Source organism: Talpa occidentalis, unplaced genomic scaffold, assembly GCF_014898055.3.
Source record: "Talpa occidentalis isolate TD23 unplaced genomic scaffold, MPIMG_talOcc4v2.1 talOcc4.6, whole genome shotgun sequence".
NCBI lineage: Eukaryota > Metazoa > Chordata > Mammalia > Eulipotyphla > Talpidae > Talpa > Talpa occidentalis.
In genome coordinates this window covers 108,464,688-108,492,105 of record NW_023604972.1, presented here as the reverse complement: position 1 = coordinate 108,492,105, position 27,418 = coordinate 108,464,688, and the positions used below count along the sequence as shown (strand labels likewise).

Genomic DNA, 27,418 nt, shown 5'->3' with positions numbered 1-27,418 from the left:
CTCACCTCTCTCCCCCCACCCGCCTCCCCGTGCTGCACAAAGACGCCTTTCACGCTGCCAGCGCCACCCTCTGCGTCGCCCTCCTGGTCGGCCTCATCGCCTTTGCCCACCCGTCGCACCAACCAAGTCTCGGTCGCTGATGGTGCCAGCCGCCCCCCAGCAGGGAGCGCAGGCAGCTCCCGCCGCGCGCCCCCCACGGTCTACAGAAGTGACCCCCCCACACACAGCCCACCTTCCGCAACTTTGTCCGCCAGCGGCCGCGAAATGCACCCTTTCTTTTCCATGCATTATCTTCGAGGGTCTTCCTAGTGTCTAAATATGGTGGTGGCGGTGGTGAAAGGGGAGGGATCTGGCAGGAATGATCCTCTGGACTTTGACGAAATGGGAAATCCAGCGACCTTCCCTGTCCACCTGGGGTGTCAGTGTGTCTTTATTTGACAGCTTACGCAAGCCCAGGATAACGATTTGGAAATTGAAGAAGGGACAGAGAATAGAATAAAACACCCAAGATAGGTGAATACGTGTATTACACACACACACACACATATATATATTTAAAAAGCCCACGAAGTGCTTGAGGAAAAACAGGGTAAGCGTGGAAGGCGCAGAGGAGGAGAAGGGACCGACTAGCATTCTTCACTAGGCCGATCTTATAAGCATCACAGACATTCAGCCGCAACGACTGCTCTGTGAGCTGTGTGTGCCTGGACCAGCAGGCTGCCTCTCTTGGTCCAGGCTCTTGTTAAGCACTTTGATTTAGGTAGTTGACTTCTTGGGAGTATCTCACCCTCAGCTGCAGCTCTCAGCCTTCTGGTACCTCTACTCCTGAGAGTTTCTCGTCTAACGCTAGAGGCGGTATAGGGCAGTGGAAAGACGGCGGGATAGGAATCCAGCGAGAAGGGTCTAGGCTTGACTGAGTACGAAGACGTCTTAGGCAACAGATCTGATGTCTTTGGACCACGAGGTCACAACTAAGAAAGGGTGTGTTAAAGCCAATGGCCGGGTTCCTTCCGGCTCTGAAATTCTGTGGCCGCGGACGCCTCTTCACACCCTCTACAGGTTCACTTTTATGTCTTTGCTCACTTTGCTTTTTCTTCTCCAAATGCCAATCGAATTGAAAAATAAAATACTGGGGATGGTGTTTTTGGTAAATGTTAGCTATTTTAAAACATGCTCTTTCGGTGGCTGAGATTTAAAAAAAAAGAAAGAAAACAAAAGCCAAAAAAATTCAGCTGCTGGTTCACAGAAACAAGGAATTTTAATGTTCCCACTTGCGTTGCCTTTGAAAGGCCACTCCAGCAATCAACAGAGCAGAGTTTTGATTTCAAACTTAAAGGAGAGTCTCCTGTGTTTTCCTTTTCCTTTCCACCAACACAAAGACAAGCTGTCGCATAAAATAATGATGAACAAGAGTTCAAAGCAAGCCCAGAGAGCTGGGGAAGATGCTTTTTAATGCAGCTCCAGTCCTCACTCCCCTACTAAGCTGGCTTCGACAGCAGATAAATAGTAGGCACAGGCTGCCAGTATCCCTTTACTCCCTCACTCCTTTTCAGTAAACACTGGTCAGTGGAACCTGTATGTTAATTGTCAGTCATCGTGTAAATGCATTCGTTAAATCAAGATCTTTAATTTTTCCTTAGCTTCATGGTACTTTCCAGGATTTTGATTTGCAAGATTTTGAATCTTGAGCTTTCTTCTATCCCATGGGCAACCGTGCCTGTTTTCTGTGGAAACTTTTCTGAAACCAAGACAAAAACTAAAGTGAAATTTCACAGTAAGGTATACAACAGGTTCAGTACTTATTTTTAAACTACAAATTGCTTAGTTCTTCAATTTCAACAACAGAATTTCAGAGTTACTCAGCATTCATAGCAATGGACACTTTAAAACATTTTTCATTAAACTCTAAATTTTCATTGGAAAAATGTTTCTTTAAATAATACTGGTGGGAAAATATTTTAAGTTTGTCTAATTCTTTTGCCTTCATTTGTGTCAGTGTCAACCTCCTTTCCCCCACTGTTCTATTCACAGATCCTAAAAACATTATATTTCTAATTAGACTTGGATGTTATATTAGTAAAAGGACATGATTTGCCCCCCTCCATATTCTTTATCTTGCTCAGTGCTTCACAACTCCCTCCCCTTATCTCATTCTGAACTTTCTTCCCCTCAAGTCATAGTAACCATAAATTAAAGATGGCAATAGACAAGGGACAAAAATCACTATTCAGTAAAATTGGGCATATTGACCTAGTCTGTTGACTAGAAAGAAAGCTGATGATGATGCAAGGTATATTTGCAACATCTTCTGAATTTTCAATTAAACTGTGATTGAACTCCAGCTTGGATGGGTACATTCCACTCTCCACTTGTCAAGGTCACAGCTTGAAATATTTTTTCTTTTTGCAAATTGAAGGCATTATCTCAATTATCAAGAAGTAAGTAGAACATTTTCTAGTATTTCTTGTTTTGTATTTTTGCATGTTTTGTTGAAGTTATTCTTTAAACTAGTAATATTATCATAAGATTGGTAAGGAATAGACTACTTGTAAAATTATACTAGGAGAAGATGCTACTTTTTTTTTTTTCCAAATATTTATTTATTTATTTATACAAGCACTGGGTATAATCAGACATGCTGGAGGGTGAGAGAATTCACCAGAGCCAGAGCCAGGAGCAGAATAGGCAGAGTGACATAGCACACTGCTGAGGGGAGCAGCGGGCTCGGCAAGAGAGGTCTGTGCGCCATGTGGGACCTTCGCCAGCAGCAAGGGATGGAACCAAGGCTGCAGAGGCTGCAGACAACTTCGCAGCCCAGCGCTCAACCGCTGCACCACCAGGGAGGCCCGAGAAGATGCTACTTTGTACATGACATAAATAGAAATATTTTATTTAGAGGTAATTGAACTTCATCAAGATCTTTTTTGTTATACAGCAGTGTTTAATTTAAGTAAAACCATAAGGGATCAAAAGCACACTTCAAGTTTTTAAAAGGGTAGGAATTCATTCCCTACCCCCCCACCTCCTTACAAAGGTGTAGAAATATAAGGCTGTCTTGAACCACCAACATATATTGTAGCTAATATAAAGAATTCTGATAAAATGTAAATTTTAGAGATTAGCTTCACACACATAGTTTAATGAACAAATAAAATTTATTAAAAAGTATATCCTTCAAAATGCAAATGGCCTACAGGCATATGAAAAAATGTTCAGCATCACCTGTAATGAAATGCAAATCAAAACTACAATGAGATACCAGTAAGAATGGCACATATTAAAAAAACTAGCTACAACAAATGTTGGTGAGGATGTGGAGAAAAAGGAACTCTCCTGCACTGCTGGTGGGAGTGCAAACTGGTCCAACCACTATGGAAGGCTGTGTGGAGAATCTTCAACCTGCTAAAGATGGAGCTTCCATATGATCCAGCAATTCTACTTCTAGGTATTTACCCAAAGGACACAGAATCTTTAATTCAAAAGGGCACCTGCACCCCTTTGTTTACAGCAGCACTATTTACAATAGCTAAGCTATGGAAACAACCCAAATGCCCAAAAATAGATGACTGGATCAAGAAGATGTGGTACATATACACTATGGAATATTACTCAGCAATCAAAAAAGATAAACTCATTCAATTTGCAGCAACATGGATGGAGCTGGAAGGGATCATGCTCAGCAAAATAAGCCAGAAAGAGAAAAAAAATACCGGATGGTCTCACTTGTAGCAGGAAATTAGAAAACCTAAATAAGGGACCAGGAAAAAGACTAATTATAATAAAGTAAAAATCAAAAATCAAAAAGCAACTGTAAACCAGATATATGCTATGGGCAGGGATGGGGAGGAGGGATTAGGGTCAAAATAAGGGGGGGGTGGGAATTGTATGGGAAATATAACCAAGATGAAAATGCATACATTGTGCAAAAATGAAAAATGATGTAAAAAATATATAAAATAAAATAAAAAGTATATCCTTCAGAAGATGAAAACTACTACATTGTATAACAGTGCAAGCCTGATTTCATGGAGAAGTGTTGCAAGGCTAAAGTGTTCTTGCATATGTACACAATAAAATAGGTAAGTAGATGCATACTAAATTAATCCTCAATATTCATGAAAAATATCTGATAAAAAGAAAATAGACTACCTCCTCAAAGTGCTTACTATTAGAAAAAACTGTTGTTATGACTCTTTAGTCACTCAGCACAGTATAAAATAGTAGAATATGAAACAGCAGGGACCAGTGTTTTTATTTATTATTTTAATTGCAGTCATTACAGACACACATATACCCTTTTCTAGATCTTGTAATATGTCTAAATATGCAAAGGGTATATATATTCCTAAGTATTCACTCCTTTACATTATATTTGCCCTATAAAAAGCAACTTCAAGGAGTTGAAAGAATCTTTTTAGAGAGGTAAATAATCATAATTCATAATTTCTTTAGAGGCAAAATCTCTATCCCCACACTGACCTGTATACACAGTGGCAAGAACAGTACAAAAGCATGACAGAATGGAATACACTATGGGCCTTAAATTTCCATGAAATCCAAGACATATGGGGAATAAGGTACTCTTGATTCTAATGGCCAATATTACCAATTATGAGCTTAAATAAGAAAATACTGGGTGTGTTCTAATATGCAGATGATATTTGTTTATATCTTACCGGTATTATAGAAAAGATACATTCTAACTCAATAAATTGAAAAATAGACCAAAGAAATCAGTGTTCAAATAATCACAAGTACAAAAATAATAAACATTTTCATTTCCCGTCTCTCTCCAGATTACATCATCTCATCATTTCAAATTTTCTAACCTACATAAAGAGGTTCCGGTAGTGTTAGACTTAAGCCTGAGAATGAATTCAGGGATGAAATAGTGCATATTCATCAGAAGTTTGAATGAGACAAATCTGGCTGAATTCAGAAGTGGGACTTATTTCAAAAAAAGAGCATAGCTTAGGAATAGGAAAGGTTTCTTAGAGGTTGAACTTTTGCTGTGGAATTGTTAGGACCCTTTTTAGCTGTCCCAGTTGGGACTGTCCATCAAGGAAGAATGTGAGGAATGCATGACTGGTGCAGGGACCTATGTGAAAGAGATGAAGTTTCCCTTTCCCTTGCCCCCTGGGGTAGGGCGTAAGGAGATGGGGATGCACTTCCCCAAACCTCAAGTTTTGTGATCAACATCCAGGATACTTGTTCTTTGTTAAAAAAAAAAAAAGGTGGGGGCGGGGAGGGGGAATCTAGTACTATTCATGCTCAAATACAAATCCTTTCTTTTAACTCCTTCATTAAACAGATTATTTTTTGAGCACCCTCTAATGAGTCAAGCAATCTTGAAAGGCCTAAGGATACTGCTGTAAATGATTAAGAAAAACCTCTTATGCATGTGCATTCTGATGATGAAAGAATAAACAGGTAAACAAACAAAATGACTTTAATAACACTATCATGTTTAAGGAATCTGGTGCTAAGGTAGAGAGTAACAAGGGTAAGAAGGAGGTACAGTTAATGGAAAGGAATTTCTGAAATAACAGGCTAGAGTCTGCATGAAATTGGGGACTGGATTTCAGACAGAAGTGAGGTCTCAAGGTGTGAACAATTTGTTGTAGACAGAAACAGAAAAACCTGTGATGGAAAGTTCCTTTCTCTAAAGAATTTTTAGCAATCTAAAACAGTGTTCTTTGTAGTGCTGTGAGGGAGACTTCTTGGTTATTCCCAAACCTCAGGGAGATAAGAATGGAAATGGAAATAGTATTTATTTAATTACTACTAAGAGGAGATACTTGATGTCTGGCTCTCAGAGGCTCTAACTACACTCTCATGACTACTCTGTGAACCACAAATTATTGTTTTAATTCTATAGATGAGGAAATTAGGTTAAAACTTAAAAAAAAAAAAAAGCTGTCCAAAGGTATGTAAGTGGTTGGTACAAGATTTGAACCCAGTTAATGTTAAAGTCCAGTTGTTACATGAGATTTCATTGCTCATTATTTTTTGGACAGTGCCTAGAGATTAAAACGCATAGAGATTCATTATTAATGTATTAAACCACTGACAAATAATTAATAGGGGAATTAAAAATGAAATGGTTGGGGAAAAACTTAAGAATTGTTTTTATTCATTTGTTTTTGCTGAATTAATGTTATAACATTAAATTAGTTTCAGGTAAGTGAGAGTCTGGCAAGATGGTGGTAAAGTGTACTCCAGGCTTGTCACCTCCAAATGTATGTAGTAAAACTGGTGTTAAAAAAAAAAGCCAAAAACCCTGAGGGAAAAACTGATTACCACTGCACACAACAGGAGCTTTAGTCCCATGGAAAGGTTTAGGAAAAACTTTAAGTGAATTCTGTGACAATAAGCCAGTGCAACCCATAAGAGGGAGAAGTAACTACCATGCAGAGCCCCCTTCAGCTATTGACTCGGGCACACATAAATATTGGAGCCCCTAAGAAAGACCCAGTTTTGTACTAGAGAAGGGGGTGCAAGAGCAGGCACCCAGGAGGGAGGATATATCACTAGAGAGCTATGGAGGTGAGGACACAAAGCAAGAAACACTGGCTTGAATCTGAGGCTCATAACACAGAATGACTGTAGGGTGAATTGGACCAGAGCATCTGAACTTCCCTATAAAAAAGGCTACTGCTGGAGCCCAGGCTGAGATATCCAAAACACCTGCCACTTCTTACCACAAGTTGAGATATCTCCCACACCTGCCATCACCCACAAACACTTCACAAAAGGAAGTTCAAATTCCTAAACCTATTGGAGGTGATCCTTTAATGCCTATTGTCCCTGCTCTCTTTCATATTTACTGTTAACAGTTCCCCTACTATGCCAACAGTTGCAAAAATAATTGCTGAAAATCTACCCCTACTAAAATCCATATGAAAACAAAACTGAGGATGCAGAAGAACACAGTACAAATATCAGAACCACTCCCGACACCCAGCATCAACTCAGTGGATTTGCAAAACATGGCAGAAGGGGATTTCAAGGCAGCAGACCTGACAACATTGATAGAACTTAAAAACAAAACAAAACAATGGAAGATATAAAACAACAACAGAATAAAGATAATGAAAATATAAGGCAGCTACATTCAGAGAAAAATGGAGTAAGGAATACTATAGCTGATTTTAAAAACATAATTGAGGGCCTGAAAAACCAGACAAATAGAAGTAATGAAAAGGATTAATGAATAAACCTTAAAAAAAAAGAATTGTTAAGCTGAAACACAATGTTTGAGAATATAGAATAGAAAGTGGGAGAGGAAAAAGAATAAAAAAGCGAAAATAGTGTAAGAATTCTCTGGAAAAACACAAACAAAATTAACATCTGTGACATGGGGATCCCAGAAGGAGAAGAGAGAGAGAAAGGTATGGAAAACCTAGTCAAAGAAATAATCACTGAAAACAACCCTCAGTTTGGGAAATGAACAGAAGTTGTACACCAAGAGGTCAAAAGAGTTCCAAACAAAATAACACCAGACAGACAGACACCAAGACACATAATAATAAAACTGTCAAGAAATAACAGTGCAGAATATTAAAAATATCAATAGAAAAAAAGGATAAACTGTAATGGATCATTAATCAGACTGTTGGGAAATATTCAGCAGAAACATTACAAGCACAAAGGGACCAGAAGGAGATATTTGGAATATTTAAAGAAAAAAATTTCCAGCATAGAGGTCTTACCCACCAAGATTAACAATCAATATAGAAGGAAGAGTGAGGAGTTCCACTGAAAAGCAAAAACTAAAAGACTTTATCATCCCCACAGTGCAAATGAAAGTAATCCTAAGAGGGTTATTATAAAGAAAAAGAACGATAGATATGAAGGTAACAGACACCTAAGTTACTTCACATAGAGGAGAGAGGATGAATGTAATAATATGGCCCATCAGACTGTCCAACTGGTCACACAAATAGCCCATCAAATGCAAACCTCAGTAGAACCCTTAAAAAATATATACAGAAGTAATAAATAAGAGAATGGAAATGGAACTTAAACAAAACATAATAGCAAGCTCACGCCAAAAAAAAAAAAAAAAAACAAAACCAAAAAACAAAGACTAGTAAACCAAAACAAAAACATCACAAAATGGCAACAAGCACCAATATCTCAATTATCACCTTAATCATAAATGGCCTGAACTCAACAGTCAAAAGATGTAGAGAGAGTGAATGGAATTAAAAATAAAGTCCAACCTTCTGTTGTCTATGTTAAACTCACCTTACCAAGAAAGAGTTAAAGGTTGGCAGGCAGAGTGATACTGATAACAGCACAATAATACTAGGGAACCCTAATACCCCACTTAGAATAATGGGCGGATCAACAAGGCAAGGAAACAATTGCTTTCTTTCTTTCTTTCTTTTTTTTTTTTTTAAAGATTTATTAATGCATACAAAAGCTGGGTACAGGCCAGAGGCTAGGGGTGTTGGGGGTGAGAGGATTCACCAGAGACAGAGTGGGAAACAGAACAGGCTGACCGAAGTGCACTGCTGAGGGGAGCAGCGGGTGAGGCAGGAGAGGTCAGCTGTACCATGTGGGTTGCTCCCTGGCTGGCTGGGGGATTGAACTCGTGCTGCAGAGGCTGTAGACAGCTTCATAGGTAGCGTCTTAACCCCTTGCGTCACCAGGGAGACTGGGAAACAACTGCTTTAAATGAGAAGCTAGACCAAACGTGTCTAACATATCTACAGAACATTTAACCAAAAAAACTGCTCCATATACTTTTTTCCAAGCGCACATGGAACATTTTCAAGAATGGACCATATCTTGGAACATAATTCAATTGTCAATAAAACCAAAATGATTAAAATTTTATCTAGCACCATCTCTGACCATAACACCTTAAAACTAGAAATCAACTATATGAAAAGTATGGGGAAAACTGAGTCATGGAGATTAAACAACATGCTTTTTAACAGCAACTGGATAAAAAAGGAGATCAAAGTAGAAATTAAAAAATACCTGAGATGAATTAAAATGATGATACAAGTTACCAGATTCAATGGGATGCAGCAAAAGTGGTCTAAAGGGGAAAGCTAATTGCAATACAGGCCCATATTAAAAGCAAGAAAATTTCCAAATGAAAAACCAATATTATATCTAATGCAACACAAAAAAGAGGAACAAATAACACCCAAAGTTAATAGAAGGAAGGAAATAATAAAAATATGAGTGGAAAGAAATGAAATAGAGATTTTAAAAAACTATGTAAAAAAAATCAATGAAAATAAGAGCTTGTTCTTTGAGAAGAAAAAAATAGATAAACCTCTAGATAGGCTAAGAAAATTAAAAAAAAATGAGAAAAAATAAGCACAATCACAAATGAAAGAGGAGAAATTACTGATAGCACAGAAATACAAAGATCATAAGAGATTACTGTAACAATCATGTCAATAAATTTGATAACTTTGAAGTAATGGATACATTTCTAGATCAACATAATCTACAAAAACTAGTCGAGGATGAAACAGATGAATTGAAGAAACTGATCACAAACATGGAAATTGAAATAATAAAAAAAAAATTCTTCTGAAAAATAAAAGCCCAGGACCAGATGTCTTTATAAATGAATTTTATCAAACGAATACTAATATTCTCTTTGCTCCAATTGTTTTTATTTTTTATTTTTATTTTTTAAAGATTTATTTATTTATTTATTTATACAAGCACTGAGTACAGTCAGAAGCACAGGAGGGTGAGAGAATTCACCAGAGCCAGAGTGGGGAGCAGAGCAGGCAGAAGGACCGAAGTACACTGCTAAGGGGAGCAGCAGGCGGCAGGAGAGGTCTGCTCGCCATGTGGGACCCTCCTCCGGAGGCCGGGGAGCAGCCAGGGATCAAACTGGCGCTGCAGAGGCCCCGGGCAGCCTCGCAACCCAGCGCTCAACTGCTACGCCACTGGGGAGACCCTCCAATTGTTTTTAAACATACAAGGAGAGGGAATCTTCCTAATACATTTTATAATGGCAACAGTACTTTGATATAAAAACCAAAGACAACACAAGAAAAAAATTATAGATAATAGCTGTGATGAACATCAATGCTAAAATTTTCAGCAAAATACAAGTAAATTTAATTACGCAGTATTTCACAAGGATCATATACTATGATCAAGTGGGATCCATCCTAGGGATGCAAAGATGGCTTACTATATGTTGCTCAATTAATATAATACTATATATATAAACAAAAAGTAAAGATGAAAATCATATGATACTATCAATTGATGCACAAAAAGCACTTGATAAGATCCAGCACCCATTTATGGTAAAAACTCTATTCTCAAGATGAGGATAGAAGGAAACTAACTTAGTATAATAAAGACTATATATCACAAGCCAGCAGCTAGCATAATACTCAATGGTGAAAAATTGAAAGCTTTCCCCATAAGATTCGGTATAATATAAGGATACCCATTGTCACCACTTCTTTTTAACTTAGTACCTAGATGTTTTGTCCAGAGCTATCAGACAAACACAGGAAATAAAGGCAATCCAAATGGAACAGAAGAAGTAAAACTATCATATTTGCAGATAATATATTTTACGTAGAAGATCCTAAAAAGTTATCAGAAAAATAAATGAATACAGTAAAGTGGCAGGCCATAAAATCAACAAACAAATCTATAGTGTTTTTATACACAAAACAAACAAGAAGCAAAAGAAATTAAGAAATAATTTAAAATTGCTTAAAAAAATTAACCTAATAAATAAAAGAGGTTAAAAAAAAACCCTATCCAGTACTAACTACAAGGTATTATTATTAAAGCACTTAGATGGCAACATAAGGAAATGAAAGGATATCTCATGGCTGGGGAAAATCAATATAATCAAAATGACTCTCTTGCCTAAAATGATATATAAATTTAACACTATTCCCATCAAAATCCCAGCAGTATTTTTCAAAGAAATTGAACAAAAATTATTGAAATTTATATGGGACTACACAAAACCATATATATACCAACACCTAATCTATAATAAAACATTCATGACCATAAAATGGATTTTAAAAAGTCTTGATAATAAATGGTGCTGGGAAAATTAGAAAGCCACATATAAAGAAAGAACCTGATTACCTGCTAACCATACAGAAAAACAAATTCCAAACAGATTAATGATTTATATGTAAGACTGCAACAATAAAATACATGGAAGAAAACATTGGCGATAAGCTCCACACTATCAATAATAAAGGTATATATGGTGACTCAACCCCTATGGTAAGGGAATTATAAACAAAATTAAACAACTTTGATTACTTCAAATTAAAAAGGTTCTATACAACTGAAAAACTGCACATACATTTCAGTTCTCTAATCTCTATATATTCTATATCTCCCAGGCCTTTACATATTTTAATATTCTTTAGAATATATACATGTTAATGTTTATTGTCTCCCCACCCCCACAAGGGAGAAGGATTTTTATATTTTATTCATTAATGTATATTTTAGTTCCTAACTCCTCTCTTTAACTGATAAATTCCAGTGTGCCTGGGAGAGTGCCTACTATGTGTCAGCACATAGTAGGTAGTTCACTACATATTAGTTGAATATTTGGTCAAAATACTAAGTGACTGACTCAAGATGAATAAATGAATATAACAAGACCAGCTATCTATTTAAAGTAATAATGAAGGGAGTGATGAAGCTTTGAACTGATGACCTGGATTATTTCTCATTATGAATCTTTTGGACTTTTTCTACATCATTACCTTTAGTTCTCTTCGCAGGCTTTGAAGTGGTAGGAACCACTAGTATTACTGTGAGCCTGACATCTTGGCTAACACCCACTGTTACCATAGTCACACAGCCTTAAGTAAAGAAATAATAAGGAAATGGCATAAGCTAAGTTGTGAAGTAGGCTAGAGTATTTCCACAAGATAATTCTGCTTGTGAAATTCATTAGAAACTTAGAGGCCTCCCATTGAAGGACCCTCAAAAGACCCTGAATGGTCTTTTTTTTTTTTTTTACATATTTCATTTCTTACATTGTTAACTTTTGGACAGTACTTGATTTCTCTTCTCAGGTGTAGTCCGCGTAGTCCTCCCACCACCACAGCACCCGTGATCCATCACCACAGACCCTGTACCCCTTTCTCCCCTGTTTTGACCCCTTTCCTCCTCCCTTTCCTGCTGTATGCCTCAGATCTATTGTCCACGTGTAAGTTTTGTCTTTTTAGTGGGCCTTTGCTTTGTTTCTCTATATTCAGCATATAAATGAAACTATCCAATATATACCTTTTTCTTTGACTTATTTCACTTTGCATAATCCTTCTAGCTCCATTTATGTTGGCTCAAACATCATGAGTTTATCATTTTTGATTGCTGAGTAGTATTCTCACATCTTGATCCACTGAATATTCTTTTTTTTTTTTTTAAAATTTATTTATTTATGTATACAAGAGCTGGGGTACAGGCCAGAGGTACGGGGGGTGAGAGGATCTACCAGAGACAGAGTGGGGAACAGAACAGGCAGACTGACTGAAACACACTGCTGAGGAAAGCAGCAGGCAAGTCAGGAGAGGTCTGCTGCGCCATGTGGGTAGCTCCCTGGCTGGCTGGGGATGGAATTTGTGCTGCAGAAGCTGTGGATTGCTTCATAGTGCTATGCCTAACCCCTTGTGCCAGCAGGGAGGCCCTCCACTATATATTATTGGCTTAACATAATAATACCTACATTGAGCATTGCACTATAGATGCATTCTGTCATTTTGCCTTCCAAGCTGACAAAATTCTAATTGCCACCAAGGGTTGCCCATAATTTCTAGCTCACTTAAAAAAAGTCAGGCTCTGTGCACCTACAATACTCATAATGCAGTCCCAGTCATGGATCTTGGGAGCTGGTGAATAGTAGGTCATCCAGGACATGAGTCAATGAAGTAATCACAAAGATGGTTGCATGGTGTTGCTAAAATCTATGAGAAAGAGGAAATTCAAAATTTAGCCATATCATTGAATTCACTGCCCCAAACTTACTTTTCTAACATGTATCACCAGGAATCTAGGTGTTGGTATATCCTTTGGCTTTTCTGTCGTACTTCTGTGCAAGGCACTCCATGTTAACTCACTGATTTTCTTAAACTGTCAAGCTGAAGTCAAGCAAGATGTCAATCAACTTCCATTTTCCAATGTGAAACTTGTAATTTCTGTTTGGGTTTGTGCCAGGATAGATTTATTATGAGTAAGTCCTCACGTCAATCATTCTCTTCTATTTTCTTAAAAATAACTCAATAAAATGCAGCTTGAGGGAACTTTTTAATTTCTTTTTTATCCTTCAGAGGATGTTTCTAATCATCAGGGTTAAAAAATAAACTAAAATGACATTCTAAATTGAATGGGAGAAAGTACTCTGTTATGTGCTTTTTATTGCTGTCTTTGTTCTGAGAATAACAGGTAATTGATGAAACACTTGGAACTTTCCAGTCATCTACCCTCCCATTTTTGGTTTGATAAATATGCAGTTTGAATTTTTATATAATGATTTAGAACTATAAGAATTTATGCAATTTTTGAGGTGAAATGTGCCATAATTGTTTAAGGGTTAAGAAAAACTTTTTTGTTATATCACCAGTGTAATATATTCTTAACAGCTTCACAAAATGTGCTAAAATTATTAGTTTTTTTATAACTACATTATAGACAGTTAACTATATTATAGACAGCTAACTATATTATAGACATTTAAATATATTATTTTGTAGTTTCTGGGCATCAACAAAAAGAATTATTAAATAAACATATAGGGAAAATAGAGACTTCCTGGTTTATTATTTTAAAGACATTTTATTAATGAAATGATTTAAATAATCAGATCTCAAATGAGACACAGAAAAGGAAATGACTGATGTCACATCAGAAATATATAACAGATAAAGTATAATATATGTGTCAACTTTTTAGTGTGCTCATGAGCCTGAAGGAAAGATATCATTCAGAAAAATGCTTCCTGAGAAACTCTTGATCTTGGAAGAGCAATTCCCTTTATTTTCTATGTATGATACTCAACTCTTCACACTATATCAGCATGAACTTTGATTAATTTGCATTATGCAGCATGTTCACAGGAAAGAGACTCAAAGTTGCCTTGCAACAAAGCAAACAAGAAAGTGGATAGATCAATATACAGTGCAAACAAAAGGATTCAGAACATTAAAGATTATTCTAAGTAGGGAAACTAGTTGCATGCTGTGGCTAATTTTCTGAGAAAGACATCATTCAAAATTTAGCATAAACTTCTCTAAATGATAAAATATATGAGGTCTAGCTTCAGTGTTACAGATTAATTTCTCCCTAACCAAAACACATTTGCTGACCTCTCATTGTCACGATCCTCTCTTCCCTGAAATAAATGCATTTTAGCTAGCTTTTTTTTTTCCTGAAGAGAATATTCATAAGGGTGTGCTTAGATGGAATTCATGGGAGAACAAAAAGATCAAGTTTTCTGGGTGATGAAAATCAAAATTACAAAGTCTGTGCTAAACAGCAAAGTGTGTAGTTTCTTCCTCATTGGCTAGCCCAGTGATTTCCAGGTGTGGTGGCACTTCAATCAGCAGCATCAGAATCACCTGAAAACTTGTTAGAAGTGCAAATTTTTAGGCTAAACCTTGGACCTACTGAATCAGGATCTCTGAGGGTGGAGTCCAGCAACCTGTTTTAACAAATACTCCAAGTTATTCTGATGCATCTCTCACAACTTTGGGGCTAGCCCTTGCTAATTAAAGTGTGATTCTTAAACCTGCAGCAAAAGCATCACCTGAATGCTACTAAGAAATTCAGATTCCTGGGCTCTACCCTAGACTCATGTAACCAGAATATGCATTTTAGCAAGCTCCTAACATGATTTCACTGCACATTAAAGTTTGGGAAATACAGAGCTGGCCATTCTGTCAAGGTATTTAGCTTTGGTGAAATTCAGCCATGATGAAAGTGATGGAGGACAAGAATAGAAAGACTGGAAAGGAGGTGTCCCAAGACCAGAACCTGACTCACAAGGAGGTGGGGGTCAAGGGGAATAACGTGACCATTAATCCAGCTGTAGAGGTCATGACCCTCAGGCACCAGTGCCTTATCACAAGGCATGAGACCCAAGCAGGATCAGATGCTCCAGGGAGTGGAGCACAGACCTGAGGGTAAAGATATAGAGATTGGGCCCACCCTGGGATCTCTGGCCCCTTCCTGGTTTTGCCTAGTGTAGGGTAAGGAAAAATGTCAGGCTTTTTTGCCCTCTCACCGTCAAGAGAGATGATGGATTCTTGCAGTCCTGAATGCATGCCTGATGGCGGGCACCTGGAATAGGGTGTGGGCAGATGTAGATGGGATTCACCTGGGCTAAGACTGTGCTTTTGTTGTAGAGCAACCCCGATACAAAACGGGGTGCCTGACTGTGGGTCCTCACCCTGTATGGGTGTAGGGGCAGGACTGGGCACAGTGCAGGTTTTCTGATCCCATGCAGACCGGGTAAAGGAGGAGTCAGAGTCCTCAGTAGTTTTGCAGGTTTATTTGGGGTTCACCAGGCATATGGCAGGCAGGGGTGCTGGCCGGGGGGCTGGGAGGCTGGCAGGCTCCCAGCCCCCAGCAAGTCTTCACTCTATCTGGGCTCTCTGGCGTTCTCTGCTTCTGCTTCGGCTTCTCCTTCAGGTTCTGCTGCTGCTGGCTGGGGCTGCTCCTGCTGCTGGCGTCCCCCCGTGACGCCGCCCTTAAAAGCACAGTCTCAGCTCAGCTGAATCCCATCTACCTATGCCCACACCCTATTCCAGGTGCCCGCCATCAGGCATGCATTCAGGACAAGGATCCATCATCTATCCTGATGGCGGAAGGGCAGAAAAGCCTGACATTTTCTTTACCCTACAATGGGATTAACTCAGGACATCATTTCCCCCTAACACTTTTAAGGGCGGTGTCACGGGGACGCCAGCAGAAGAAGCAAGCCAAAAGAGAAGCCAAAAGAGAAGCTGAGAGATGCAGACGCAGAGAAGCAGAACCACCAGAGAACGCCGGAGAGCCCAGACAGAGTGAAGACCTGCTGGGGGCTGGGAGGCCTGCCAGCCTCCCGGCCCCCCAGCATCTCTGCCTGCCATATGCCTGGTGAACCCCAATAAAAGACCTGCAAAACCCCTGAGGACTCTGACTCCTCCTTTACCCGGTCTGCTGGATCCTAGAAGACCTGCTCAGTGGCCATTCCTGCCCTTACATATGGCATAAGTCAGCAAGATGATCCATGCAGATGGGTATGGAGCCCTCAGAAGACCTGGAGGGACTAAGGAGTAACAGACTGTGTGAGCCTGTGATAGGACTGTGAGCCTGTGATAGCACTGTGATGGCACAGAGGGTGGATAAGGTCCAGGAGCTACAGAATAAGACCACACCTGGAGGAGGAGATGCCCGAGAGGACCAGCCAATTACCCCTGAGGCAGCAAGAATTGTTGCGAAGAGAGGACCATGATTCGGAGCTCACCAGTGCTGATGCAGGGAGAGGCCAATGGACTTGGACTAATAGACTTGGACTGATGGACTTGGACTATTGGAGTTGGGCTGACAATCCCACCAGAAGGCGGAGGACCTTGCAGGTTGATATGTTTAGGGACCCTGAGGGTGGAACAGTTTCGTTTGTAAACCCCAGGAGATGGGAATCTGGGGGTGGCCAGTGGGCCTCAGTGGCCAAAAGCAGCCTGTGTATGCCCAGCAGCCAGGCAGAGGAGAAAAGCCAACTAAGAAGGCAAAAGCTGGTGCTGATGCTAAATTGAGAAATCCTGAGCGGCTGTTAAGCAGCCTGAGTATGCTGAAGACCAGTGAGTCTCGTAAAATCACCTGTGGGTGATGCCCTGCTCATTGTCGAGAGAGGGTGAGGAGCTGAGGAACCCGTCCTTGGGGGACGGGTGGGGAACGTGGCTTGGGGTGGAGCCCAAGCCGAATGTAGAGTTTGGATCCCCGACCCAAGTGCTTGTGCAGTGGGTGGGCCTGAGTGCAGGGGTCTGTGAGTCGCATTGGTGGCCATGAAGGCCGAGTGTTGGAGCGACTGCAGACAGAAGCCCTGAGGGTTGGCGATTACCCCCAACAGTATAGAATCTCCAATCCCAGAGCCAGTGCATCCTGGGGGTGGATGCTGTGTGTGGCTTGTAGCCGAGACTATAGCCAGAGAAGGTCAGGAAGCTTGACGGTTCCTGGTGTGTTATAGTAGACGCTGTCAGTGATTCCCCTCTCTCATATGAGCAGTGCCTTTGGCAGCAGATTTGGTGGCTCATCTGCTGGTACCAATAATTGTCTTTTGCCCCTAGGTTGGGGCCCTGCCTGGACTTATTTGTGTTCTGTTGTATTTTGTTGTTATTTTGTGATGTATTTGCTTTTGTGGGCCATGGCTGCATTGTTTATGCTTGCTAAGAAAATTGTATATATGAAGACTATATGGCAGAAACCCCTGAGGGGGTGGACTGTAGGTAAGGAAAAATGTCAGGCTTTTCTGCCCTCCCGCCATCAGGAGAGATGATGGATCCTTGCAGTCCTGAATGCATGCCTGATGGCGGGCACCTGGAATAGGTTGTGGGCATAGGTAGATGGGATTCACCTGGGCTAAGACTGTGCTTTTAAGGGCAGTGTCACGGGGACGCCAGCAGAAGCAAGCCGAAAGAGAAGCCAAAAGAGAAGCTGAGAGATGCAGACGCAGAGAAGCAGAACCACCAGAGAACGCCGGAGAGGCCAGACAGAGTGAAGACCTGCTGTGGACTGGGAGGCCTACCAGCCTCCTGGCCCCCCAGCACCCCTGCCTGCCATATGCCTGGTGAACCCCAATAAAAGACCTGCAAAACCCCTGAGGACTCTGACTACTCCTTTACCTGGTCTGCTGGATCCTAGAAGACCTGCTCAGTGTCCATTCCTGCTCCCTACACTTAGTTATCCCAAATCAGCAACAAACGGGCCACTCCACGGAGGAGTGACCCCTCCCAAACAGAAGAGGACTAATTAGTGCAGTCTCTGTACAGGTTCGGGGCTGCACTCCCACTGCCCACCTGGGACTATGTAGCTCCTTTTCACCAACTCTCTCCCTCTGCAGGGCAGCAGCTTCCTGCCTGCCGGTGACAGCTACCATGCCAGGACTTCTCTTCACTGACCTCCCTCAGTGGAGGCCGCTCTCCTCAAGGTCCCCCGCCTGCAAACATGTAGGTCTCTCTTAGCAAAACCTGTGCCTTTTCCTTTCCCTAATAAACCTGTTCTTTAAGTATGACTAACATCTCTGTCTCATGGAGAAACTCGCCTGGGAAACTCGCCGTGTGAAATGGGTGCTCTGGTGAAACCTTTCCCAGAGTGAACCCAAGGACCCTGCACTCTACAAAACCCCAACAAAAGCACACCTCCAGAGATTCTTATTAAATTGTGTCTGGGGTATTTTCTGGACACCGGGGATTTTTTTTTTTTCCTTAAATCTTCCTGGGGAGTTCTAATGGACAATGGGGTTGAGAATGACCACATTAAACCCTCAAGCAGACTTTATTTACTTTTGTTTCTTGCAAGCTTAATCACATGGCTTTCAACCTTCTGGAATATTTAAAATTTTTTTTTTAATTTATTTATTTATACAAGCACTGGGTATAGTCAGAAGCTTGGGAAGGTGAGAGAATTCACCAAAGCCAGAGCGGGGAGCAGACCAGGCAGACTGACGAAATATACTGCTGAGGGGAGCAGCGGGCGGCAGGAGAGGTCTGCTGTGCCATGTGGGACCCTCGCTGGCGGCCGGGGATCGAACCGGTGCTGCAGAGGCTGCGGGCAGCTTCGCAGCCCAGCGCTCAAATGCTGTGCCACCAGGGGAGGCCCTGGAATATTAATTTAATCTTTAACTGCATTCATAGAAGAACATCCCAGGTAAAAGTGGTGATCATTTCACTTTAAATAATCAGATGAAACTCAAATCACTCCCTTCAGTCTGGACTCTTCTGGAGAAGAATGTAAAAAAAACAAGAGCATGTTTTGAGGGGTAGGACCAAGAGAAACAATGCAAATCATTCCTGTGAGAAATACAGGAATTTGTAACATTCAAGCAGCCTGAACAATCTTTTAAAATACAAATCAGATTTTATCAGTCTGGTGCCTGTCACTTGCCATTGCATTTGGAAAGAGATCTAAGCCTTTTTACCAAATTCCTGCATGATCTGGTGCTACAAACCTCTCCCACTCCTTTATATCACTGCCCCTCCCATATCTCACTCTGCATTCTCAGTTGCCTCCTTTAAGTTCCTCGATCATTTAGTGATCATCTGGGAATGATTTTATGTGCTGTTCTTTCTGCCTAAAGTGCGTTTTCCTCTTGGCTTTTCCTAAGGGCAGAGCTACAACTCTCCTGTCTACTCAGATATGGTAATGTAACCCGTGGTTGAAGCCAAAGACTGTTTATGGGTGGTGCCCCCTTGAGGGGGTTCTGGTGAGAATGGATAGCCCCAGGGAAAATGTGAACAAAGTATGGGTGGGGGTGGGGACTCTGATAAGAAATATAAGGGACTGCAGAAGCAGTATAGCCCCCAGGATTTTCGGTGTTTGGGATTTCAGTGTTTTCAGGTCTTCAGCGATTCCAGGGATTTCTGCCCCCACCATTCCTGTCTTCCAGAAGGCTGTTGTGGGCCTCTGAAGAACGTGGAAAAGTTTCTAGTAGCCAACCCTCCTAGAGAGGAAAAGTTCAGAGGCTTTGCAAGTAGCTGAGTGACTGAAACTGTTCAGCTTTATTGCTGTTACAGCCTGGAAGGGAAGGCAAAGACCCAGAGCCAGGCGCTTCACTGAGCTGCGTGATGAGCGTGGCTGTTTGTCAGGCCGTTCGGCCACTGCAGCTGCTGCTTTGAGTTTCAGTTGTCTGGTGCTGTGCTGGGGCATCTTTGCAACTCTGGTGAGTATCTCCTGTTGTCTTCTGCTGTCTTTGTGAGTTGGATTCCAGCTGCTGCGTGCTCCAGGGCCTCAGTGGCAGGAAAACACCATCTTGGGGGATTTGTGTTTAGGACTTGAAAACACTAGACATTACTTTGGGTGAGATAAACAGCCATTTTTGGCCTCCATAAATCTTTCTTTTTCCCTGGCTTGTTAAATAAATTCCATTGTTGTTGTTCTCTGAACCTGAGTAGTCTTGTGATTGTGCGTGTGGGTGAAGAACTCAGATAGTGACCAGTGCCCTTGGCCAATTTTAGTGCCCCTTGCTGCCCTGTATCAGTAACTTTCTGTATTTTCATTCTCTCCTAGTACATTTTTAGAAGAAAGTCTACTTTGGTTTTTCCCTATACCTACTGTGATCGGTAATTATCTTGTTTACTTATTTATTTTCTTGTTTATTATCTTCTACTTTAGTTGGATAAGGAACAGGGATCTTAATTTGTCTTATTCATCACTATATTCTCGACTTTTAGAGCAGTGTCAGCAAAAAGTAAGTACCAAATAATAAATGAAAAATGAAGGAAAAGAGAAGACTTTGGGTACCACGGTACTTGTTTTTTAAATATGCCAGGAACTGTAATTGGAAAAGACTTTAGAATTGAATGACCTGAGGGGCTATCACTAAGAGCAAATGGTGAGTATCGCAAGGGAAATTCACAAAACTGAACAGGGCAGCAGCCAGCCAGTGGAAGAATTAAGTTGTACTTAGAAGGGTGCAAATTTCAGTTGGATGGCATTTGGCCGTTGTAAATGAAGTGATTTGAGCATTCCTAAGGTCACTGGTTTCAGTAACCTCTGACATCCTATTTAGTGTTATAACGAAGAGATTAAAAATGCAAGGGGCTTCTAAGGACAGGTGCGCTGTCAATATTGGGAAGATAGCACAGGAGGCCTTACAACAATCCAGAAAGGCAGAAATATTTTGAAGTCAGGCACTAGACTTGAAAAGGTAAATTTCCTGTGTAAGATGTTAAAGGACTAAGCATAGCAAGACAGCAGCCATTTTAAGGAAAATGACCGTTTTGAAGAGCACAGCTGTTCGTTGCAGGGTACTTAAATTCAAGGCCGGAAAAAAACTGAAGGAACTCAAGTTAGGGATCAAACTGCTGAAGTTTATGGTTGAGGCCACGTTTGGGTCAAAACCACACCCACAACAGCCGTATGCGCGGAGAAAAAAAAACTTTTCAAGACGTGAAACAAAGAGTTTCACTGCGAGTCCTGCAGACCTAATGCGCTTTTATGGTGACCAACGCAAGAAAAATTACTTTGGGCTGGTCAGCCACGGGTGAAACTTGCAAATCACGTTTGGGCGCCAAGCTGTTATAGAGCAACCCCGATATTAAACGGGTTCCTGGCTGTGGGTCCTCACCCGCGCGCTTTAAAGGGACTTATGAATACTCTACTACAGACACACACAAAAGGGTTAATAAAAGGTTTATTTACAAGAGGAAAGGAAATAAGGAAATGTACAACTCAGGGAGAAAATAGGGAAATAAAGTCTTTAATGCGTCCTACCCGATCCGACGACCTGGAAACCCAAAGTCACTCCCAGAGCTGGCCGGAGGCTCCGCGCTGGCCCAGAGCCCAAAATGGAGAGAGAGCCCCCAAAGCCCACGTGTCTGCCTTTTGTATCCACCTGGCTGCTTAACCCCACCCTCAGGTCCCAGCCACCTTCCCTTTGGTGGTGATGGGATTTGGAGTTCCCAGTGTCTTTGGCTTTGACCTGGGGTGGGGGTGGAGTCCACAAAGCCTGTATGGAATTTGCTTTGGGACCGCCTTTTCCCCCTAACAGAACCACAAGGCAAGGATGAACAAAACTTAAAGGTTGCCAAAGAGGTACATAATCAGATCAAACTTGGTCCGCGTTGTGAAAGGTCCCCATTTTCTTATATGAAAGGTCCCCTTTTTCTGCTGTAACAGAGTATAAAAAACAGCTTGTCACCCTTAAAGGGGTCCTTCTCTCAACCTGATGAGACTTCTGTGTCAGTACACCAGGCAGAGTCGGACCCTAGCTTAAGCTAGCAATAAAGCCTTTTTGCTTTTGCATCTCTGGCTCCGTGTAGTCTTTGGGAACCCTGGACGGAGTTGAGGCGCCAACTCCTAACACCTGATTTCATTTTTATTGAAGAATAATTAATATACAACATTAAATTAACTGCAGGTGTATAATCTTATGCTTTGACATCTGTATGTAATGTGAATTGATTATCATATTGTCTGCTACCATCCATCCTTAGCAATTTTTCAAATTTGCAATACAATAGCATTGCTTAGGAACTTTTTTTTATTTGAACAAACAACTCTGTTCTCATCAGCAAGTTTTAAGGTGACCATCGTACAATATTACAATATTGTATGCTTTCATAGTATACTTTCATAGTAAGATTTATATTTTTCCCTTTGTAAAAGTGTGACATGTTCATTGTAGGTTTTCATTTCATAAAAAATTGTAAACATTGCTTATTTTGTTATCATTTATCTATACCATTTTAATGGCTTTTGAGTACATAGTGTACAGTCATTTATGAAACCAATTTTATATTGATATCCTTGTAGCAGCTCCTTGTGTATCCCTATTATGTTAAAAAGATAAATTCTCAGTAATGAAACTATTAATGTAAAGCATATACCACTATTTAAAACTTTAATAATTGTTATATTTAATGATGAACTTGGGTCACTAATATTTTATTTATTTTAACATTTATCAATTTTTTCACATTTTTAGACAATATTTGCTTCCCCCTACCCCCTCCTATTGAGTCCCCATTGAATTTCCTTCCCCAAGGCACCCGTGCACCAACACCGCAGTCCCCTGTGCTCCTCAATCCCTCTCTCTCACCCTCTCCCTCCTCCTCCCCTGCAGTATGTCTGGTTTACAATTGTCTGTTTTTGCTTTGTTGTGGTTTGTACTGTAATTATTATTTTTTTTACACTGATGTCCTATTTGGTTCCCCTATATTCCTTTTATAAGTGAAACCATCCAATATTTTTCTTTTTCCTTCTGGCTTATTTCACTGAGCATAATTCCTTCTAGCTCCATCCATGTTGCTGCAAATAGCATGAGTTTATCTTTTTTAATTGCTGAATAATATTCCATTGTGTATATATACCATATCTTCTTGATCCAGTCATCTATTTTTGGGCATTTGGGTTGTTTCCAGGTTTTACCTATTGTAAATAGTGCTGCAATAAACATAGACGTACAGGTGCTCTTTTGATTCACTGTTTTTGTGTCGTTTGGGTAGATCCCTAGTAGTGGAATTGCCAGATCGCATGGTAGGTCCATTTTTAGTAGATTGAGGAACCTCCGGGCAGCTTTCTAATGGTTGGATTGGGTCACTAATATTATTTGTTTGAAGAGTCAGGCAAATAGTGATTTATTTTGGGACGAATTCTTCCAAAGAAAATTAAAATATAAGAGGTTGGGCATGATAAAATAAGGAAGTCAGCTTACAAAAATAAATCAACTTTCTGGAAGTATTCATTCACCAAAGGTTCCATTCCACAGGTTATTATACATTTCCCTCCTCTGGCTTTGAGAGAAATTTGACACATAACATTTTATAAATTTAAGGTATATGGCAGGTTGATTTGATATATTTATAAACTGTAAACTAATTACCACCATGGTGTTAGTTACCATTTCCCCGGTCACATCATTATTTTATGATAAGGACATTTAAGATCTATTTTCTTACCAACATTCAAGTGTATGATACAATATTAACAATCACCATCTTGCGCACTAGCTCTCCAACTTGTTGATTTTACCGTGGAAGTTTGTACATTTTGACCAGTATCTTTCCCCCACAACCTCTGGTAATCACCATTCTTTTCTCTGTTTCTTTGAGTTTGACTCTTTTAGGTTTCCCATATAAGTGATATTCTACAGTATTTGTATTTCTCTGTCTGACTTAGTTTATCTAGCACAATGTACTAAAGCCTTATCCAGGTTGTTGCAAATGCAGGCAGGAGTTCATTATTTCTCATGCTTAATCATATTCCATTATATACACACACACACACACACATATATGTATATGTGTGTGTATATGTATGAATGTGTGTGTGTATATATATATATATTTATATATAATCATCCTTATTCATTCATCTGTCAATGAACACCCATGTTTGCTTCCCTAGCTTGGCTACTATGAGTATGTTGCCATGAACATGGGATATATTGTTTAAAAATCCTGATTTCAATTACTTTGTAAGTGGGATTGTTGATCATATGGGAGTTATATTTTAAATTTCTTGAGGAAAAAGGATTTCCTTTCACTACATCCTCACCATTACTTTTTATCTCTTGCCTTATTTTATGATAGCTATTCAAACTTCATGTGATTTGGAGAGAAATCTCTATAGTTCTCTTTTCTTTGCTGAAAACTATGTTTTAAAATAACATTGACTGGCAGGTCTACAGTCAGACTGGATACAGTTTCAGCCAATACCATTGTAGCAAGAGTTTCTCTTTCTTTTATTCCCTACAGTCCCTTGATTGACTTTGACCCCAGCAGGGTTCTCCCTGGTGATCTGCAACAGCTGTTAATCTTTTGTGGTCTGATTTTCACATCCTATGCAAAAGAGGGAGAAACTTTGTTCTAGGATTTCTAGAAGTGTTTCTTTGTCTCTCTTTGAGTCAGGTGCTTATCAATGGGCCAATCACTATGACCAAGATATGTGGCATGCTGCTAAATTCTGTGCCACACATTCATCCTATAGCTCATGTGCTTTGATGGAGGGAGAATTAGAATCAGGGGATCATTGCCAGGAGAAACTGAGTGGATGCCTGCTGGTAAAAACCAACCACAGATATCATTTTCCCCATACAGTGGCTTTTCTAGTGCTCCCTTTTCATTTCAGATTCAGTTAAATGAACCAATGCTTTCTTAATTCAATACCATGCTACAATAAAGTACTGAGTACCTGTTTTATGCTTGGCCCTATGTTAGTTCTTAGAAGCAGAATGAAAATGACATGGATCCTTTCAAGAAGCCCATAGACAAGAAAAAAATTAATTATTTCTAAATATTTTATATTTTCGTGACATAATTTAATCTTTTGGCCTCATCAATATTATCTACTTTACACAATAGCTTTAGGAAAACAGAAACCTGCTCATGTTAGCTTGTTTGATACAGTTTTGTAGACAATTCCTTTTCAGTGAAGAGTCTTCCAATGGACATTATTTTTCCAGAGCCTGAAAGGATATTGAGAATTCATGAAGTAGCTACTTTTTCTTAATCTGTCTTATACTATCAGATTTTATAATTTTTTGTGATACAACTCATTTTGTTCTCAGAATTAAAGAAAAAAAAAACAAAAACCTTCCATAAAAGAAATTGCTGTATGGAATAACCTAACACAAATCAACTAAAACACTTTTTTTTAAAAAAGAAACTTCAGATGGAAAAACAACCATTGAAAATTTTAAAAAAGAGGCTGCTTAGGTAGGGAAAATTTCCTTCAAATGTGCCTGGGGCTTGGATAATCTGAAAATGAACATGGTATCACCATCAATACCACCTTGTAGAGAATCATGATCATCATTGATGCCCTAAGATAGAGACTTGATGAAAAACATGATACAGGTACATTTCAGGCTGTCTGTCTTGTCTTGATTATTGCTGCAGGTGTTAGTGAATTTGAAGTTCGTGTCTTCAAGCATGGGAAGACACATGAGCATACCCTTCTGCTTACATACTGGGTATGAAACAAGTCTAGTTGTTGGTATTTTTTTTCCAAAACCTGGAAACAACCCAAATGCCCAAAAATAGATGACTGGATCAGGAAGATATGGTATATATACACAATGGAATATTATTCAGCAATCAAAAAAGATGAACTCATACTATTCGCAGCAAAGTGGATGGAGCTAGAAGGAATTATGCTCAGCGAAATAAGTCAGAAGGAAAAAGAAAGATACCGGATGGTTTCACTTATAGCAGGAATATAGGGGAATCAAATAAGACATCGATGTAAAAAAATAACAGTAATTGTTAATATTAACAAGATGGATTCCACTGAACTACTCCATAGCCAGAAGCAATTCAAGAAAATCATTAGGGAAATCAGCACCTACATTGGGAATACTGGATACATACCTGACATGTAACATCTGTATCAATTTCTGGTAACAGTAGTGACATGACTAGAGCCAAGTGCTAACATGTCTTGGCTTGAGGGATGGAAAGTTACTGTAAAGATGGCAATGTCAGTTGGACCACATTGCTTGAACCTCTGGATTGTATCTTTTAACAACTCATTCAAATTACAAGCCCTTGCACCTGCCCCTCCAGATTATCTGAAAAATTGTGTTTTGGGATTGTCCCTATGGGCTGAGTTGAGATCAGTGTTCTTATTGTTTTTAATATATTTTATATAATTCTTACATCATTTTTCATTTTTGCACAATGTATGTATGCATTTTCATTTTGGTTATATTCGCCATACAATTCCCACCCCCCTTATTTTGACCCTAATCCCTTCTCTTCTCCCTGTCCTCCTCCCATAATGTGTCTCTGGTTTATAGTTGCTTGTTGATAATGATTTTTTATTTATTATAATTAGTCTTTTTCCTGGTCCCTTATTTAGGTTTTCTAAATTCCTGCTATGAGTGAGACCATTTGGTATTTTCCTTTTTCTTTCTGGCTTATTTCGCTGAGTGTGAGATCAATGTTCTTAAACATAGCACAATGGTCTCCTTTGCTCCAGTCAATGTCAAAATTTAAGTCTGTTGAAATGCACCATGAAACTTTGATGAAGCTTTGAGACAATGTGGGCTCCTATGTTAAGAATGTTAAGAATGTGCCTCTCAAAGATCTTCTTGGCAATGTGGCTGGTGACAGCAAAAATGACCCACCAGTGGAAGCATCTTGCTTCACAGGTCTGGTCATTATCAACTATCCAGGCCAAATCAGTGCTGGATATGCACCAATACTGGATTGTCATACAATCACATTGGTCACAAATTTGCTGAACTGAAGGAGAAGATTGATTTATCTTCTATAAGATGGTCCCAAATTCTGTCTTAGGCTTGGCCTTGTGTTAGTTCTTAGAGCAGCAAAACTGAAAATGACATGGATCCTTTCAAGAATCTGGTAGTGCTGCCAGAGTTAATATGCCTCCTGGCAAGTCCATATATGTGGAGAGTTTCTTTGACTATCCTCCCATGGGCTGTTTCACTGTTCATGACCTAAGAGAGTTGCTGTTTCATGGACCAGAAAGCAACTGAAACTAGTAAGGTCTCTAAGTCTGTCCAGAATGTTTGGAAGTTTAACTGAGTTATCCCCAATACCTGCCACTCCAATGATGGAAGACCTCAACTCAATTGGCCATTTAAGTTGAATAATAAAAGACTCATTGATAATTATGCATTATGAAACCTTTAAAATAAGTGTTTATGGGTGATTTTCTTTATCTGTGACAGTTTTAAGTTATTAGTTTTTAAAGTAGGGACTTTCAATAGAAATTG

At 39.8% G+C, this 27,418-nt stretch overlaps 1 pseudogene; it reads left to right on the top strand.

The window, feature by feature from the left end:
- Window positions 1-24,669: 24,669 nt before the first annotated feature.
- Window positions 24,670-27,178, top strand: LOC119260436 (elongation factor 1-alpha 1-like; annotated as a pseudogene).
- The last annotated feature ends 240 nt before the right edge of the window (window positions 27,179-27,418 follow it).